Source organism: Sorex araneus, chromosome 1, assembly GCF_027595985.1.
Source record: "Sorex araneus isolate mSorAra2 chromosome 1, mSorAra2.pri, whole genome shotgun sequence".
Taxonomy (NCBI): domain Eukaryota; kingdom Metazoa; phylum Chordata; class Mammalia; order Eulipotyphla; family Soricidae; genus Sorex; species Sorex araneus.
Window position 1 is genome coordinate 7,951,968 of NC_073302.1, and position 18,261 is coordinate 7,970,228.

The following is an 18,261-nucleotide window of genomic DNA, read 5'->3' on the forward strand; positions in this document are numbered from 1 at the left end:
CTGGGCGCACCCGTCTCTGGCCAACCGACAGACCGACAGACCGTCCCCCCGGCTGCTCAGGTTGCTGAAAGCCCGGTTCTCGGTTCTCAGAGGAGGCGTTAAGGAAGAAGGAATGCAGAGTAGGGTGTGACAGGCTGAGGGGGCAGAGAAAGTCGGGAGGAGCCTCCCCGCCCGCCCCCTCCAGCCAGCTGCTCCCCAGCTGGGGGGGGCCTCCTCACCAGAGCAGGACAGGCCAGGCCTGGCTCCAGTGCTCCCCCAGGTTAGGGGAGGGGTGGGGGGCCAGGCTGAGACCCCCCCAGGAGAGCATGAAGGCATGGTTCATTGGGGAGCCGGAGACCCCCAGAGCACCCTGGCCAAACAGACTCCCAAGCACTGTGCAACACACCTTCAAGGGCCAGCCCGGACCCCCGGGCCCTCTGGCTTGTTCCCCAAGTTCGATGCCCGGGGTCCTCCTCTGCCCTCCACCTCCAAGGCCTATCCCCAGGGGTCCGGGGCACTGTGTCTCCATCTTGTTCCATGGGGCCCCACCGACACCCTCTTCTGCATGCTGTGCCCTCAGACTTTCTAGAACCCCCTGGCCGGGACTGGCTTCCCTCCATCTTCTTCAGGAGAAGCTGCCGGCCCTGGGCAGGAGTGGGGTCCAGGCCCCGGGACCCTCGGCAGCTGCAGTGATGCTGCATCAGTCCCAGCCTGGGGGGGTCCCCTCAGAAGTTCTCAGCCCCCGCTCACCCTGTCCCCATCAGGGGTTACGTGCAACCTGCTTTTCCCTGTCCGTGGCCTGAAGGACTCTGCCCCCCACCCTGCCCGGAAGTGTTCATCTCTCAGAACCCGGTTCTGACGCCCCCTGAGGGGGCTCCTGTGGGAAGTCCTGTGGGTTTGTGTGGATTTAGCCTCGCTGGCCTTGCCCAGTCCTCCTGAAGGCCTCCCTGGCTCCAGCTGCGTCCTCTCTCCATCTCTGTGTCTGTGGGCTGCTTAAACTCTGCCAGGGCCTCGGGAGTACCTGGGGGTCTTGCCAGCAGGCGGCGGGGGAGGTGTGACCTGATCCTTGAAGATCCTTGAAGGCGACTGCCAGGGTGTTGGGAAGGGGGTGCGCCCAAGACCTCCTAACAGTGCCCACTCCTTGCCGGGAGGGACCCTGGTGTGCACCCATCATTCCTTCCCGCCCCTCTTGCCAGTGTCCGACCCACTTTACGGATGGAGAGGGACAGCCCGGGGTGGTGGGGGCTGGGGAGGGGGCAGCAGGCCTGGGGTCGGGGCCTGAGTCCCAGCAAGGTTCTCTGCTCTTTCCAGGCATACTGGGCCCCAGGTAGCCTGTTGGGGTGAGGGCAGTGGCAGTGTGGGGGACTCAGGACAGTGAGGGGGGGCCGGTGAACCCCTCACTGCCCCCCCCTGCCTGCAGGCCCCAGGCCAGGAGGGCTGCACTGGCCGGCTGACCCTCTGCCGGAATTCCCTCCTTGGGCCTCCAAGACAAGCCTGGCCTTTGGCTGCCCTCAGCGTCACTTCCAGATAAGAGGCTGGGAAGCGTGTTCCACAGAAGAGCTGGGGCTTTCCGGGACAGAGACAAGGAGGACATGGACGACACCCCCCCGCCCCGCCTTCAGGGGATCACACTGGCACCCACGAAGGACGGGCCTCTAGTCCCACTTCTAGGCCCACTCTGCCGCGTGCCGGGGATTGGGGGTGGGTGAGAGTCTGGGGGGGAGCCAGCCTGACTCCCGGGTACAAATTCCGAACCCAGCACTGAAGCCATCCTGTGACCTCAGCAAGCCAGAGGTAAGTCTGCAAAGGGAGGGTCAGTTGGGAAACATCTGTTGAGGTCAACAGTGGCCAGTGCCTGGCATGGGGTTAAAATTCCTTCCAAGACACAAACGAACCTCGGACCCGAGCAACTTGCTGCAGAGATGGCCCTGGACTCTGCAATGGGCCTTCCCCGCCGGGCTGCTCCAGACGGGGGCAGGTGCCGTCCCTCCGCCTGCCCTCGAGGAGCCCAGGCACCCGCCATTTTCTAGAAGTGAGCCACAAGTCCAGGTACGAGTGGCGGTGGGGGCAAATCCCAAGCCTCACGCGGCAGGAGAGGAGGGGGCTCTCCTCCTTCCCCCTGCCCCAGTGGGACTCCGAGATGACACCACATCCGGCCACCGTCTGCTTAAGTTCCCACTCGGCCAGGATCCAGAGACACACAAGCAAATCTCGTACCCGAGCAACTTGCTGCAGCGATCTCTTCAGACCCTGATTAGCAAAATTTTAGAATTCCTAGACATTATATTGCATCCATCACAAGCAATACAAAACACACTGTCTAGCACTGCCTTTTCGGCAGGTATGAGGGGTGGCGGGACGGGTCTCGAAATATCGAAGGTAACTGAAGTAGAGAAAGAGAGTAAGAGAGCATTGTGCAAATTGTCTGCCACACAGGCAGGGGCAGGTGTGGAATGGGGGGGTGGGGGGGACACTGGGGACTTTGGTGGTGGAAACATGCACTGGGGAAGGAATGGGTGTTTGATGACTGTATGATCGAAGATCAATGAAAGTTTTGTTACTGTACCTCACGGTGAATTAATAAAAAAAAAATAAAGCTACTTCCAACCATAGAGATAGCATGGGAACCCCAAACATCCCCGTCAACCGTCAACCAAAGAAAGTTCCCCTCCCCCCACCTCCACTCCCCCCTCCCACCTCTTGGCACCCCTTGGCATCAGCAAATTCCCCAGAAAGAGCCCAGCTCCCTCCCTTCACAGAAGCTGCTCTGACTTTCAGGCCTGTGGGTGGGGAAAGCACTCCCGACCCAGCTTCCCGGCCCCCCCGCCCCCCCCTCCCCGGGGTGAAGAGGTGTAGGGGAGAAAGTCCCTACAAGCCAGACAAGGCAGTGTCCCTTGCCCCCCTATCCCCCCACCCACAGAGCTCAGACTGGCTTTTCAGAGCCTGTCCAAGACGCAGATGCAACATCTGAAAAGTCTGACTTAGTCAACCCAGAAGTCCTATCAGGGAGTTGCTGCAGCTGGGCTACCATGTTCTAGAAGATTCCCAACAGACACTCCAAGTGGAAGTTTCTACCCGGTATTTTCCAGATCGCATTCTCTGGATCACCAAGCCAAGACGAGGGGGTGGGGCACCTGTGAGCCCATTCTCTCGGGGAGACACTGAGGCACTCAGATTGGCTCACGGCAGCTCCCATAGGGAGGCGGGACAGAGACAGATGAGGGGGGTCCCCGGAAGATCCGAAGATGGATCTTTCCTCCCAAGTCACAGAGAATCGGCAACCAGAACCGGAAATACGTGTACAAAGACTTGGACCCCGATATCTGCTTCCAGCTCTGCACGCGGTAACTTATAGGAGGAAACCATGAAAATGTCTGCCCAGGTGGAGGGAGGGACAAAATTCCCAGACATGGAATATTACTGGGTTATAAAAAGGAAAGCAGCCTCGCCCTGCACGTGGGTTCATGCTCTGGTTCCCACCCTGCCTCCCGCCCACGACCCTCGGGCCCTTTCCTCCTGGTCTGGCCTGCGTACCAGGCTCTTCGATTCCTTTTTCACGTCCCTCTCGGGCAAGGATGGGAGGGTGCAACTCAGGAACGGAACTCTATACTCTGTGGGCCAGTCTCTCAGCATCAAACAGGCCCTGAGATGTCCCACCCCTATCTGGGAAGACGGTTTCAGCCCTGATTCGGGTTCGGGGCTGTGGTGTGCGCGGATACCAGCAGAGGTGGTTGGCTCACAGCTGCTACGAGACCCAGCACGGAAGGAGCAGAAACAGTGACTGCCCCCCCCCACCCCCTGATAATGCCCCTCTTGTCCTGCCAGGTCCCCTCCCTGCCTTCCTGAGAGGCTGTCTTGTTTTGCTCTAACAGTGAAGGCTGATGCAGATGAGTAAACGAGAGAGGGAGTGAGGGGTGGGCAACTGCCCTCTGCAGAGAAGGGGGCCTCAGCCTGTGTCCTCTCCCGCCTCCTGCCCTTCCCGGTCTTTCCCGGGGGAAATGGAGACGCTGCTGAATCCTCTTCAGAGCAGGAGTTGATTCATTCCTCGGACAGAAGGACTCCATCTCCTGCATCGGGAACAAAATGTATTAAAGAAAAGAAAAGAAAAAGGAAGGCGGGGATGAAGGCAGTGGCCCTGCCTGGGGCTGACTCTATTTCAATTCCCAGCACTCCATGGTCCCCTGAGCACTGTTGGGAGCAATCGCAGATCACAGAGCTGGGAGTAGCCCCCCCCCCAGCACTGACAGTTGTGACCCCAAAACCTACCTCCTCAAAAGAAAGAAAGGAAGAAAGAAAGAAAGAAAGAAAGAAAGAAAGAAAGAAAGAAAGAAAGAAGGAAGGAAGGAAGGAAGGAAGGAAGGAAGGAAGGAAGGAAGGAAGGAAGGAAGGAAGGAAGGAAGGAAAGAAGGAAGGGAGGAAGGGAGGAAGGGAGGAAGGAAGGGAGGAAGGGAGGCAGGAAGGAAGGAAGGAAGGAAGGAAGGAGGAAGGAAGGAAGGAAGGAAGGAAGGAAGGAAGGAAGGAAGGAAGGAAGGAAAGAAGGAAGGGAGGAAGGGAGGAAGGGAGGAAGGAAGGGAGGAAGGGAGGCAGGAAGGAAGGAAGGAAGGAAGGAGGAAGGAAGGAAGGAAGGAAGGAAGGAAGGAAGGAAGGAAGGAAGGAAGGAAGGAAGGAAGGAAGGAAGGAAGGAAGGAAGGAAGGAAAGAGAGAAATGCAAGGCTGATTGCTGCTACTATGTGGATAAAGTCTGGGATATGGAAAAACTGCTGTAAGCGAAAGAAGCCAGACCTTAAAGTCCTTGTATGTCCTACATCTGCTGCAGAGAGTGTTCCAAAGAAAGGAGCCAATGGGACGAGCAGCAGGTGCCTAGGTTCCAAGAGCTAGAAGGAGGGGAGAGGTAGGAGGGGGGTGCTAACCCTTGAGGTGGTGAAATGCTGTGGAACTCAACATTGACTTTTTTCTTGGCTTGTTGGGTCACACCCGGTGATGCTCAGGGGTTCCTCCTGGCTCTGCACTCAGGAATGACTCCTGGTGGTGCTCAGGGCACCATATGGGACGCCGGGGATTGAACCCAGGTTGGCTGCATACAAGGCAAATGCCCTCTCTACTGTGCTATGGCTCTGGCTTCAGACATTGACTGTTACACTGTGGCTGTCCCGAGCCACTGCGTGGTCTCCCCCACAAGGATTTCAGAGGTAAAATGTGTGAGCTGCACCATGGTATGAGCTGTACCATGGTCAAGAAAAACATCAGGATGGGGCTGGAGCGATAGCACAGCGGGTAGGGCGTTTGCCTTGCACGCGGCCGACCTGGGTTCAAATCCCAGCATCCCATATGGTCCCCTGAGCACGGCCAGGGGTAGTTCCTGAGTGCAGAGCCAGGAGTAACCCCTGTGCATCGCCAGGTGTGACCCAAAAAGAAAAAAAAAAAAAAAAAAAAAACATCAGGACACACTCACAGCCGTACACCCCCGGGATCACCTCCTCTCATTCCTGCCCTGGGGACCTCACCCCCCCAACCCCCATTCTGGGACTGGTGCCCACAGCCCGCACCCTGGCCTTCGAAAGAAAATGCCATGTTTGTTCCCCAAATTCTCTCCCGCCCACCAGTCCCCAGAACAGAACTCCCAGACAGTTCTGTCCACCGCCGATGCAGAGGAAAGATGTTTGGCCTCAAGAGGGGGAGACAAGGAATGGGGGGAAAGATTGCTTGCAACTGCCAAGAAATAACTTGTTGAGGAGAAAATGGAGAGAAGAAATAGGTAAAAAAAATTTTTTTTATAATATATAGGCCTTACCTATTTCATGTAATCTCCAAATATATTAGTACAGAATTTTAAAGTTTTATTAATGATGACTAAGACATGATTGTTACCATATGAGATTTAAGTACAAATTAAAATTGAATGTAATTTATTTTAGATGCCAGAGTTAAAAACATATTTATGTAAAGAGAATAGTCATTTTGACTGGAGCGATAGCACAGCAGGTAGGGCATTTGCCTTGCACGTGGCCGACCCAGGTTCAATTCCTTCGTCCCTTTCCGAGAGCCCGGCAAGCTACTGAGAGTATCCCGTCCACACAGCAGAGCCTGGCAAGCTACCTGTGGCATATTCTATATGCCAAAAACAGTAACAAGTCTCACAATGGAGACGTTACTGGTGCCTGCTCAAGCAAATTAATGAACAACGAAACAACAGTGCTACAGTGCAGTGCTATATTAAATGAATTTAATTTCCTCATCTACATAGGTTAAAACAGAGCAATCATTAAAAATGGGAAGACAAAAAAACAAAACAAAAAACAAAAAAATGGAAAGAAAAAAACAAGAAATGACAAGGGAGAGGAAAAGAAAAGCCTTCGTTTTAAAAACAGCTTTTTGAGGTGTAATTCATATGCCGTTTAAATTTAAACCCACCCACCTAAAGCACACAGTTCAATAGGACACAAGAGGCCTAGACTTCCGGTTAGATGAGTAAATGCCAGAATCCTATGTACAACATTCCAGAATCTAGAGCTGGCAGTATGTACGGTCACATAGAATTGGAACTCTCAGAGTAGATCCTAAAAAACAATGTCTTTAAACAGTCATTTCCTTTTCTTGTTTGTATTGAGGTGGCATTGGTGTCCAAGACCTTATTTATTTTAGGGATAAACTTTTACCCCTCTTCACCTATGTCTCCATGCCACACCTCTCATTCCAGCGTCTCTGCACCCCTGCCCATACCTGTAGTATCCTGACACCCCTGCACCCCTGCCCCTCTGGGACCCTCACTTTGCAGTCCCAGTCCTAGGGGCGGTTTTCGTTTGGTTTTATCTCTTCCCTCCCTTTGCTTCTTTATATCCCACATATAAGTGACATCATCCAGTATTCATCTTAAGATAGTCATTATTGGGGCTGGAGCCCCGCTGTGCTATTGCTCTAATTAAAATGACTGTTCCCTTTACATAAGTAAGTTTTCAACTCTGGCATCTAAAATATATTGCGTTCAACTTTAATTTGCACTTGAATCTCAATATGGCAACAATCATGTCTTACCTGAGCACTGCCGAGTATGGTCCCAAACCCCCAAATAAACAAAGGAATCCTTCCTTCTCTGGGGGTGGCATCTTCTGTCCCAGCTAGCAGTACCTCAACAACCAGACATATAGCACAGCAGGTAGGTTATTTGCCTTGCATGCGGCTGACTGGGATTCAATTCCCAGCATCCCATATGGTCCCCTGAGCACCGCCAGGGGAAATTCCTGAGTGCAGAGCCAGGAGTAATCCCTGTGCATCGCCGGGTGTGACCCCTCCCCCCAAAAAAGGATAGTCATTATTAAAAACTTTCAACAACATTTTATGACTGAAACCCAATTATGAACAACTTTGTAACTGTGTTTCATCACTGTCACTGTCACTGTCACCCCGTTGCTCATCGATTTGTTCGAGCGGGCACCAGTAACGTCTCTCATTGAGAGACTTATTGTTACTGTTTTTGGCATATCCAATACGCCATGAGTAGCTTGCCAGGCTCTGATGTGTGGGCTCCATACTCTCGGTAGCTTGCCGGGCTCTCCGAGAGGGGCAGAGGAATCGAACATGGGTCAGCCTCGTGAAAGGCGAATGCCCAACCGCTGTGCTATCGCTCCAGCCCAACTGTGTCTCATTGTGAATTTTAAAAAAGAAATTTTTTTAACATTCTCAACAGGACCATTATGATAGTACAGCAAATACAATATTTACCTTGCATGTGGCTCGCCTGGGTTTGACCCCCCAGTACCACATAAGGTTCCCCAATTCTGCTAGGAGTGATCCCTGACCACAGAGCCAGGAGTAAGCCCTGAACACCACCGGAACCAAAAACAAAACCCTAAAAGTTCCCAACCCCCCCCCCATCACACACACACGCACAATTGACCCAAATGGTGCCAATGTGACCAAGTGACTGATGTGGAAATTATTTCACAATATTTACATGCACCAAATAAATTGTTACACCTATATGTCAATAAATCTGGAAACTTTTCAAATTGTTTTTTTTTCCCTGACAGTCACAGTTCTCCCTGTGTTTATTTTCAGGGCATTTTTGTCCTGTTTGTTCTGGGGTGAACACGGTCTTTTGGATCAGACCACTGAAGAGAGCGGCCAGCCCAGATCTCAGAGAAAGGAAAGATTGGTTCTATCAATTCACAAGCTCTCTCTGGGTTAATTCTTGATTTTGTTTTTTGGTTTTTGGGTCACACTGGGCGATGCTCAGGGGCTACTCCTCGCTCTGCACACAGGAGTCATCCTGGAGGTGCTCAGGGGACCATATGGGATGACAGGGATCAATCCTGGGTTGGCTGCACGCAAGGCAAATGCCCTACCCATTGTACTATAGCTCTGGCCCCAATTCTTTTTTTTTTTTGCTTTTTTTTTGTGGGGGGTCACACCCAGCGATGCTCAGGGGTTACTCCTGGCTTTGCACTCAGGAATTACTCCTGGTGGTGCTTGGGGGACCCATATGGGATGCCAGGGATCGAACTCGGGTCGGCCGCGTGCAGGGCAAACGCCCTACCCGCTGTGCTATCGCTCTGGCCCTCTGGCCCCAATTCTTGAGAAACTTGAGTCCCTAAGCAGGGGGTTGGTTATGACAGCCATAAAGCAGTGCATGAAACTACCTCTGTGTCCCTCCACAGGGGAAAAGCAAACTGTTCTAGAACACACAGTCCATGGTCTATTACAGGACAGTGAAATGGAAGGACTGCTCAGACTTATTTCAAAGACAGATGTTGCATGGAAAAAATCAAGTGACAGGAGAATGCGTATAGTCTAATACTAAACACGCAACATTTTGCCCTACCAAAACAGTCATAGGACCTTTTATTTTTAAACAATTTCAGACTTAGAGAAAAGCTGCTGAAAAGAAGAAAAAGAGATTTTTTCTGGTTTGGTTTTTGGATCACACCCAGCAGTGCTCAGGGTTTACTCCTGGCTCTGTGCTTAGGGATCATTCCTGGAAGGGCTTGAGAGACTATACGGAGAGCCGGGCACCAAACCACGGCAGGATTCTTACCCTCTCTTCTATCTCTTCAGCCCCAAAGAGAAAAAGATTTTCTACGCACTTTGACTCAGATTCCCCCAATGTTATTATTAATGACGTTCATAATGTACCACACTTCTTTTATCATACGTGTAAATATACACATTGTTTTACCCTGTCTCTGTGTTTGCATATCTACGTGCATGTTAGGGGTATGCATATACATACAAATTATTTATCTCTGAGCCTTCGGAAATACAGGCTGATTGAGATATCATTTACATATGGTAAATGTACTCTTTCTGAATGACGAGTCTTGAAAATTGGATGCAGGCGTGTAACTGTCACCATAATGGAGATATAGAACATTTCCAGGACTTAAGATATTCCTTCCTGCTCCTTCGAGTCTCCTTTCTTCACTCCCACTTCCTATCATCTCTGCCCTGGTTTCAGCTCCCATAACTTTGGGTTGTGGAGAACATTGTATACTTCCAGCCCCATGTTTGGGGGTGACTCCTGGTGGTGCTGGGAACTAGACTGCGAGCTGCCTGCATGCAAAGCATGAGCTCCAACCCGTTGAGCTCCCTCCCTCCCTCCCTTGCTCCCTCCCTCCCTCCCTCCCTCTCTCTCTCTCTGGCCCCATATGTCTGACTTTAAATAGCCTAATGCTTTTGAGACTTGTCCATATTGTTCCACGTTTCAGTAGTTCTCTGGGTTTAATTGCTGAAACAATTTAATTGCTGTTTATTGTCAGTATTTAAAGTTTTAGCCATTCTGTAGGTGTGTAGTGCTAACTCGATGGGAGTTTAATTTGCATGTACCTAATGAATAATGATGCTGAGCATTTCAAGCACTGATTTGTCACCCATATGTCTTCTTTGGAGAAGTGTCTCTTCAAAGCTGTTGCCCATTTTATTATTGAGTTGTTTGTCTTATTTTTGAGTTAGGAGATCTCGTTAAATTTTGAATACCAGTTCTTTATCAGATACTTTCTCCCAGTTTTGGCTTAATTTTTCATTTAAACAAAAAAAAGCACAAACCTGTGACTTTCATAAAGCTGAAGTTTTTGAATTTTGGGAGTCTCATTTCTCGATTTTTGTCTTTTACATTTTGAGTTATTTGCATACCGAGAAATCTTTAGCATAGTCACAAAGCTATTCTCCTTTATGATCTAGAGAACAGTGGTTTTCAACCTCTTATCCTGTAGTTTAGCTCTGGGCTGTGGATTAGCAGTAGAAAAACCACTATTCTAGAGGTTCTTTTTCTTTTTTACAAGTCTGTGATAAGCGTTTTTGGAGTAAATATTTTTTTTAAAATTTGAGACACTGTGATTTTCAGTGCTATTCATGAGAGGGTTTCTGCATCCAACATTCCAGCAGCATACCCCCCATTTACTAGGGAAGCCCCACAACCCACCCACCCTTCCCTCTGCTTTGTATTATGAGAGGTTTTATGGGGTTTTTCATTTCTTGATATGGATATTTGACTGCTTTTGTTCCATGCGCTGAAAAGACTATTCTCCCTTCATTGAATTATCTTGGTCCCTGTGATAAAAATCAGTTGCTTATTTGTGTGTGTACGGACCTATTTCTGAACCCTATTTTTCTGATCCGTTGAACCATGGGTTTCTATATATGCAATTAATACTACATAGTCTTGCTTACCGTAACTTATTTTGAGGTATAAGTAGACAAATTAGTTTCTTGCATTGTGTATCGCTTCTTGGCCTTTTGGCTAAGATCAAGTGTAGTTTCTTACATTGTGTAGGATTATAGTAAGCACTGAAACAGATAGAGTGAATTCTTCAACTTCTTTTTTTTCCCAAATAGTTTTGGAAATCCTGGTTCTTTCCATATATAACTCAGAATCAGCTTGTCAATATCTCTAAAAGAGCCTGAGTAAAGGACTGGGGAAGGGGCCGGAGCGATAGCACAGTGGGTAGGGCGTTTGCCTTGCACGAGGCCGACCCGGGTTCAATCCCCGGCATCCCACATGGTCCCCCAAGCACCGCCAGGAGTAATTCCTGAGTGCAAAGCCAGGAGTAACTCCTGAGCATCGCTGGGTGTGACCCAAAAAGAAAAAAAAATTAAAAAAAAAGGACTGGGGAAATAATACAAGGGTTAAGGTACTTGTTTTACATCCCACTGCGCATATACAGTCTGCTGAGCATTGCCAGGGGTCACTTCTGAGCACAGAGCCAGAAACAGCCTCTGAGTGCCACTGGTTGTGCCCCCTCAAAAGAGAAAAAAAGAGAAGAGCTGGCTGGAATTTTGATTGAAAGTGCATTGCCAATGCATTAATTGAAAAAGAACTGACATATATTTTGTCTGTTCTTTCAGGCTATACCTGCTGGTGCTCAGGGGTTACTTCTGGCTCCGTGCTCAGGGATCACCCTTGACAGGACTCAGGGGACCATATAGGGTGCTGGGGATCCATCCAGGTCAACTGTGCATAAGGCAAGAAACTTCCCTGCTGTACTCTCTCTACAGCCCCCAAACTGTCATCTTCAGGCTCTGAGTCTACCAATCTATGAACACAGATATCCATGCTTAGGTCTTCTTTGATTTCTCTCATTAAACATTTTTTATTTTTCTGTGTATAAAATCCTCTTCAATTAGATTTATATCTTAATTTCTTACGCTTTTCATGTTATTATCTGTTATTGACTTTTTATTTCAATTTTGTTAACCACTGGATTTAGAAGGAGTAATGAGACAGGAATAGGGCTCAAAAGGTAAAGTACATTTCTTCCATGTATAAGATCTAGATTCAATTGTTGCGACTGAAAAATATTTTTGTTGATTTTTGCATATTGACTCCTTATCCTGTCACTTTCTTAAGTTTACTCGATATTTATTATATCAGCTTTTTAAAGAAGTCTACATAAATGACCAATTTGTCAATGAATTATATTTGTCTGGAGCATCTATTCTGAACAAAAATTGGTAACAGTGGATTTCCCTGCACACTTTCCATTCTTAGGGGGAAACCCATACCGTTTTAATCAGATCATCGAGATTTCTGTCTATTCCTGGTTTGCTGAGAATTTCTTTTTTTCTGTCATGACTGGATTTCAAATGTTGCCAGATGCTTTTTCTGCACCTGCAAAAATGATTATAATGATTATATAGAGGTTTGAAGATTGAACCAATCTTGAATTTCTGAGAAACTCCAATGCCCTTGATATATATATTTTTTGCATCACATCCAGCAATGCACAGGAGTTATTCCTGGCTCTACACTCAGGAATTACTTCTGGCAGTGCTCAGGGGACCAAATGGAATTCTGGGAATTGAACCCGGTGGGACGCTTGCAAGGCAAACACACTACCCACTGTGCTATCACTCCAGCCCCGCCCTTAATCTTTATTCCTTTTTTATATTGCTAGATTTTATTTTCTAATATTATGTAATATATATTCTGAGCTCATAGAACTAGTTGGGAGGTATATTTCCTCCTTCTTTTGGAAAAAGTTTATATAGAAATAATACTTCTTTTTTCCAAAATAGACTTAATGTGGAGCATTTATCAGTGAAGCCATCTGGGTTTACACATTTTTTTCCCACAAATTTATGTTTCTCAATAGTCACAGGGCTATTCAGGTTATATGTTTCCTCTCGAGTGAGCTTTGATGGTGTCTTTTAAGGAATTTGTGGTTTTTTGTTTTTTAAATATAAGTCATCAAATTTAAGGTCATAAAGTTGGGCAGAAGTTTTCCTTATTTTTTTAATGTTTCTAGGATCTTACAGATGTTCTTGCTTTCATTTTTTACATTGGTAATTTGTATTTTTCTTTTTTCCCCATCCATCTGGCTAGGGCTTATCAATTTTGTTGGCATCTTCATAGAGCCATTTGTGGTTTAATTTATCCTCCCCATTGTTTTGTTTGCTGTTATTGGACTTCTACTTTTATTTTTTATTATTTATTTCTGCTTGTTTTAGTTTTAATGTTTTTAACTTTGTCTAGTTGGGGAAGGGAGATTGATTCCAGAACTTCAAACCATGTGAAATTGTGCTCTGTCACCTCTGTATTTTTGTTGCTACATCCCCAATCTTTTGGCTACGTTCTTCAGAGAGAAGTTTAGATCATTGATTTTGGAACTGTCTCTCCTGGTTATAACCATGTGACACTAGAAATTTCTATTATACAACTTTAGCTGCAGCATACAGACTTTAATATGCTATGTTCCACTCTCTTGACTCCAAGTATTCTTCAGTTTTCTATGTGATCTCTTCCCAACTATTATTTGTTGAAGCACATAGAAATATTAAAAGGTTTTTTGTATGTTTTTTTGGGTCCACAGTAAACAGACCTTGGGGCTTACTCCTGGCTCTGTCTCAGGGGTCGCTCCCAGTATTAATTTGGGGATGAACCTGAATCCTCTCCTGCGAATTATATGCTCAACCTATTGAACTCTCTCTCTCTGTCCCATATTAAAATAATTTTTAAAATACTTTAGATGACAAATATACACAACAGCTTCCAGATAGGTCTTATCCCTGGGAAGGAGTAAGAGAGAACCAGAGAGAGACAGAGAGTGACACTCAGAGAGAGATAGAAAGAGAACGAGAGAGAGAGAGGGAGAGGAAGGGAGAGAGAGAGAGAGAGAGAGATTGAAATGAGATGGAGAAGTAGTGAGTGGTAACAAAGCTCACCAACATTTCAGTTTTCATCTAAGCACATCACTAGACAATCAGGCCTCTTTGAAGAGGAACATGGTCACATGGTCACATGACTAGCTCTAGCCAATGAAACGAGCAGAAGTGAATTGCCGTATCCCATCAAAACAGAACCCCTAAGAACCCAACGTGTGAATCTTTAGGCTCCCTTCCCTGTGTGGTGAATGCCAAAGACTTGTAGAGCTCAGAACATCATAAAATGGCAGAGTACCCAGCAGTCTGAGTTCCCCCAAATAGCCAAGACCTCTCTCTCTCTCTCTCTCTCTCTCTCTCTCTCTCTCTTTCACTCTGACCAATCTTCACTATGTACAGAAAGCAAGAGAGAAATTTATACTTAAGGCCACTGAGATTTGGACCTGCATGGCCCAGGCTCTCCTGATTAATGCAGGAGAATTTGATTGCACTTGTAAGTTCTGGGGTGTCATTGATTTGCACTTATCGATACGTTTGTTATCCTTCTACCCTGTAAGAAGAAAACTCCCGGAAACTACGGACTCTTCTCTCACTCCAGGGCCTCAAAGAATGCCCGGATACAGGTCGTGCACTGTCTGCTGCTAAAACCATCAGCGAGGTGGTTTCCACCGGCCATCCCTGCCCTGGCAGATGGGAGGGATCCTCTCCCTGTACCAGGTCCCTCGGAAAGTGCCCTTGTCCAAAAAGTAGATACATGTTGGCGCTGATGGACGTGTGGGGGTTCATTACGAAAAGGTTCAGCTCTCTGGTCTGTGAAAGGCTGTCTGTGCAGTGTCTGTGTGTCTGTCACCAGGGGCTGGGACTGCTCCTCCTCCACTTCCTGCCCAGGTGGGTTGAGGGCTTGTCCCCGATGTCCCGAGGGTTCCTTGGCAGCCCTGCCCCTGTGCTGCAGAGATTTCTCGGGCACCTGGGTATGGAGACACGCTGGCTGCACCAGCCCACACGGGAGCCTGCATTCATGTCACTAGACATAATGCTAAGTGTGGGAGCCTCCAGGGTCTCATGCTCTAACGACACCTTCACCTCCCTCCCTCCCAGCCCAATCCATCAAGCCTAGAGCCCACCGGGGGAACCCGGAGTCCTGGTCTGAGAGGTTGTCCACCTGTTGCTCCCCAATCTCATTCAGCCACTTCAGGACTGAGACTTGAGGCAAGGCAAGTCCTTGCTCCAAGCCTCTACTTTCTGATCTGTAAAATGGGGATAGTCATCTATCTGACAAAAAATTGTTGGAAGAATCCTCTTCTTCGTGGAGGTCGCCTATGGAATTGATGACTTGACACCTTTGGGGAGGTGGTAGATCACCTGGCAGGTCTGGTGACTGGAGTGACTCCTGGGAACTTGTGGTGCTGAGGATGGACCCTGGGGTTCCTGCATTAAAAGCCTGGGCTCCAGCCCTTCGTGCCATCTCCCTGGCCTCTCATCTCTATGTACTAAGACTTCGGGAGCAGGAATAGCCACCGAACCTCCAGGTGCGAGTTTGGCCAGATTTCATGCTCCGAGGGCTCCTTGAAGGATTGCTGTCCCAAATCATTAAATTAACTGATTTTCCCAAAATTCTGTTCCTTTTGCTTATATTTAAGTGTATGTTTTTTCTATTACCTGCGATAGCACAGTAGGTAGGGCATTCGCCTTGCACCTGGCCAACCCGAGTTCGATTCCTCTGCCCCTCTCAGAGAGCCCGGCAAGCTACCGAGAGTATCCCACCCACATGGCAGAGCCTGGCAAGCTATCCATGGGGTATTCGATATGCCAAAATCAATAACAACAAATCTCACAATGGAGACCTTACTGGTGCCCGCTCAAGCAAATCAATGAGCAACGGGATGACAGTGATATAGTGATACAGTGATGTTTTTCATTATAGCGTTTCAAAGTTGATACAACTGGCCCAGGGCTAAGGATGGATCCTAAAACTTCTTTTAGAATTGCTTTGTTTTTAAAATAGTATGTCGTGGATTTTTTTCTTTGTATCACATGGGAAATTCCCATTTGAAATTATATTTTAAAAAAAGAATCTCTTAAAAAGCATTTTTATGTTATATCAGCACTTTAGAATTTGGTGTGTGTGTGGTGGGGGGCAAGATGTTTTGCAGAGTTTGCTGAAATAGTCAACTCTACAAGTTGTCCAAATTTATTGTTTGCTCAAAGTGTATTTCTTTTCATTATGCATTTTCAAGTCTGATATCCACTTTTTTTGTTGTTGTTTGTTTGGCAGCCATACCTGGCATTTCTCAGGGCTTACTCCTGGCTCTGTGCTCAGGAGTTATTCTTGATGAGGCTTAGGCGATCAAATGAATTGCTTGTGATTGAACCCTGATCAGCCGTATGGAAGGCAAATGCCCAACTGGCTGAACTATTGCTCCAAGCCCTTGATATCCACCTTTTTTTTTTCTTTTTGGGTCACACCTGGCGTTGCACAGGGGTTACTCCTGGCTCATGCACTCAGGAATCACCCCTGGCGGTGCTCGGGGGACCATATGGGATGCTGGGAATCAAACCCAGGTCAGCCGCGTGCAAGGCAAACGCCCTACCACTGTGCTATCGCTCCAGCCCCTTGATATCCACTTTTATTAAAATAATGTATGTATTGTGTCCTGCAAGACTTGATCTGGAAGCCAGCAGTCATTCTGCTTTCTGATCACTCTCCATCTTAGCTGAGAGGTGATCAATTTTTTTTTAATTTCCTTTTTGGTTTTGGGCCACATCTGGTTTTGTTTCTTAGGGCTTACTCCTGGCTCTGTGCTCAGGTGTCTCTCCTGGTGGGGCTTAAGGGGTCATATGCAGTGCTCTGAATTGAACCTGGGTCAGCCACAAGCAAAGCTAGTCCCTTACCTGCTGTCCTAGGGTTCCTGGGCAATTGATCTTCACAACATCCAGAGGTTTCTCCTACATGGTTTTCTCTGCTTCTAAACCATATTCTTATACTGGGTTTCCTTTGTAAAACATGTTATATACATCTATTCTTTTTTTTCCTTTTTGGGTCACACCCGACCATGCACAGGGGTTACTCCTGGCTCTGCACTCAGGAATTACCCCTGGCGGTGCTCAGGGGACCAATGGGATGCTGGGAATCGAACCTGGGTCAGCTGTGTGCAAGGCAAACGCCCTACTCGCTGTGCTATTACTCCAGCCCCCTATACATCTATTCTTGATTTATTTTCTTCATTGAATTTAATGCATAAAATAGCAATGTATAAGCAGGACTCGATGCATCAAAGTATAAAGAATTTTGTTAAAAGTCAGAATGCCAGTTATAGCAATGAGTCCTTTCCCAGCCTCAATATAGTATTACTTGATTTTCTTTTTTTTTAAAAAAAATAATTTTCATAAGATTGATCACGTCAATTGATTACATTCAATATTTCAACATCAACCCCACCACCATTCTGCCTTCCCACCACCATTATTTTAAATTTTTGCACCACCATTCAAGCCTGTCTGCCAGGGGCAGAGAAGCTAGATAGTTTTTTTTTTCTATTGCTTATTATGAATATCATGAGAGATTGTGCGGCTGCGTGCTTCTGGAATTCTAAAATTGTAAATGGTTGGGGTCCAGAGATATCTCTGTAGGTACCTAATCCATTTTGAGATTCATCTGGGGATTTCTGGATCAAGGCTGTTGATGCATTGAGATGGCGCCTGTAGGCAGATCATGAGCGTGAAGGCCAGGACCCCAGTGAGGAGGGGAGACGGGAAGGGGTGACCCATCTTCGCTGCCACCATGTGGCCTGGAGCCTTAGTCCCTGAACCCTTGTACCTGGGTTTTGCTTCTGGAAGCTCATGGCCACTGGGGTTTCATTTGGAGCAGGCAGAGAGGGTACACCCGCTCCAATCTGAGGTGCCCTGGTGGAATTGGCTCAGTACGGGGTCCAGAGAGATCTCTGGCGAGCTGCTGTCTGCCGGGATTCACTGCTGTGTCTCTGGATCAAGGCCGTTGATGTGCTGAGATGGTGCCGAATCCTATTCCTTGATTTTCAGTTTTACTTGCAACAAGTCTCACAATGGAGACGTTACTGGTGCCCGCTCAAGCAAATCGACGAGCAACGGGATGACAGTGACAGTGACTTGCAACTTACTGTCTTTCCACTTTGGAAGATCCTTTTCTTTCCATACTCTCCACCTCCTCGCTGCTCATCTTCCTTAAGGAATCAGGTCAGAGTTTTTGGTTGGATGAATATTCTGGGTCTATTTTGCAGCAATGCAAATATCATTGACAATCACATAGAGCATTATTGTTTTGTTTGTCTGTTGGTACTTAGGTTTTCTTTGGGGGTGGGGCCACGTCTAGTGGTGTTCAGTGGCTACTCCGGACAGGGTACTTGAAGGTCATTTCCTGCCTGGTGCATGGGGGACCGTGCAGTTCTGGGAACTCGGCTGGGGCTTCCACAAACCAGGCATCCAGCCCATGAATCTATCTCTCTGACCCCTTCTCTCTCTGCCTCTCCCTGAATTGTTTTTCGTTTGTTTGTTTGTTTGTTTCCTGTTTTTGCTTGCTAGGTTTCCAAGTGCTCACTCCAGGTTACCCAAGCTGGCAGGAGGTAGCCATCAGCTAGCACCTCTTCCCCTTTTCTTCTTGGAGATACTCATCCAATGAATCTCCTTCAACACATTTCTAAAATTGTGCTGCCTGAG

The 18,261-nt window shown here is 47.7% G+C and overlaps 1 non-coding gene across 1 annotated transcript; it reads left to right on the forward strand.

The window, feature by feature from the left end:
* Positions 1-10,691: 10,691 nt before the first annotated feature.
* On the forward strand, positions 10,692-10,884 carry LOC129401150 (U2 spliceosomal RNA). The gene has a single exon (XR_008628121.1). It is a non-coding gene; the product is annotated as a U2 spliceosomal RNA (small nuclear RNA).
* The last annotated feature ends 7,377 nt before the right edge of the window (positions 10,885-18,261 follow it).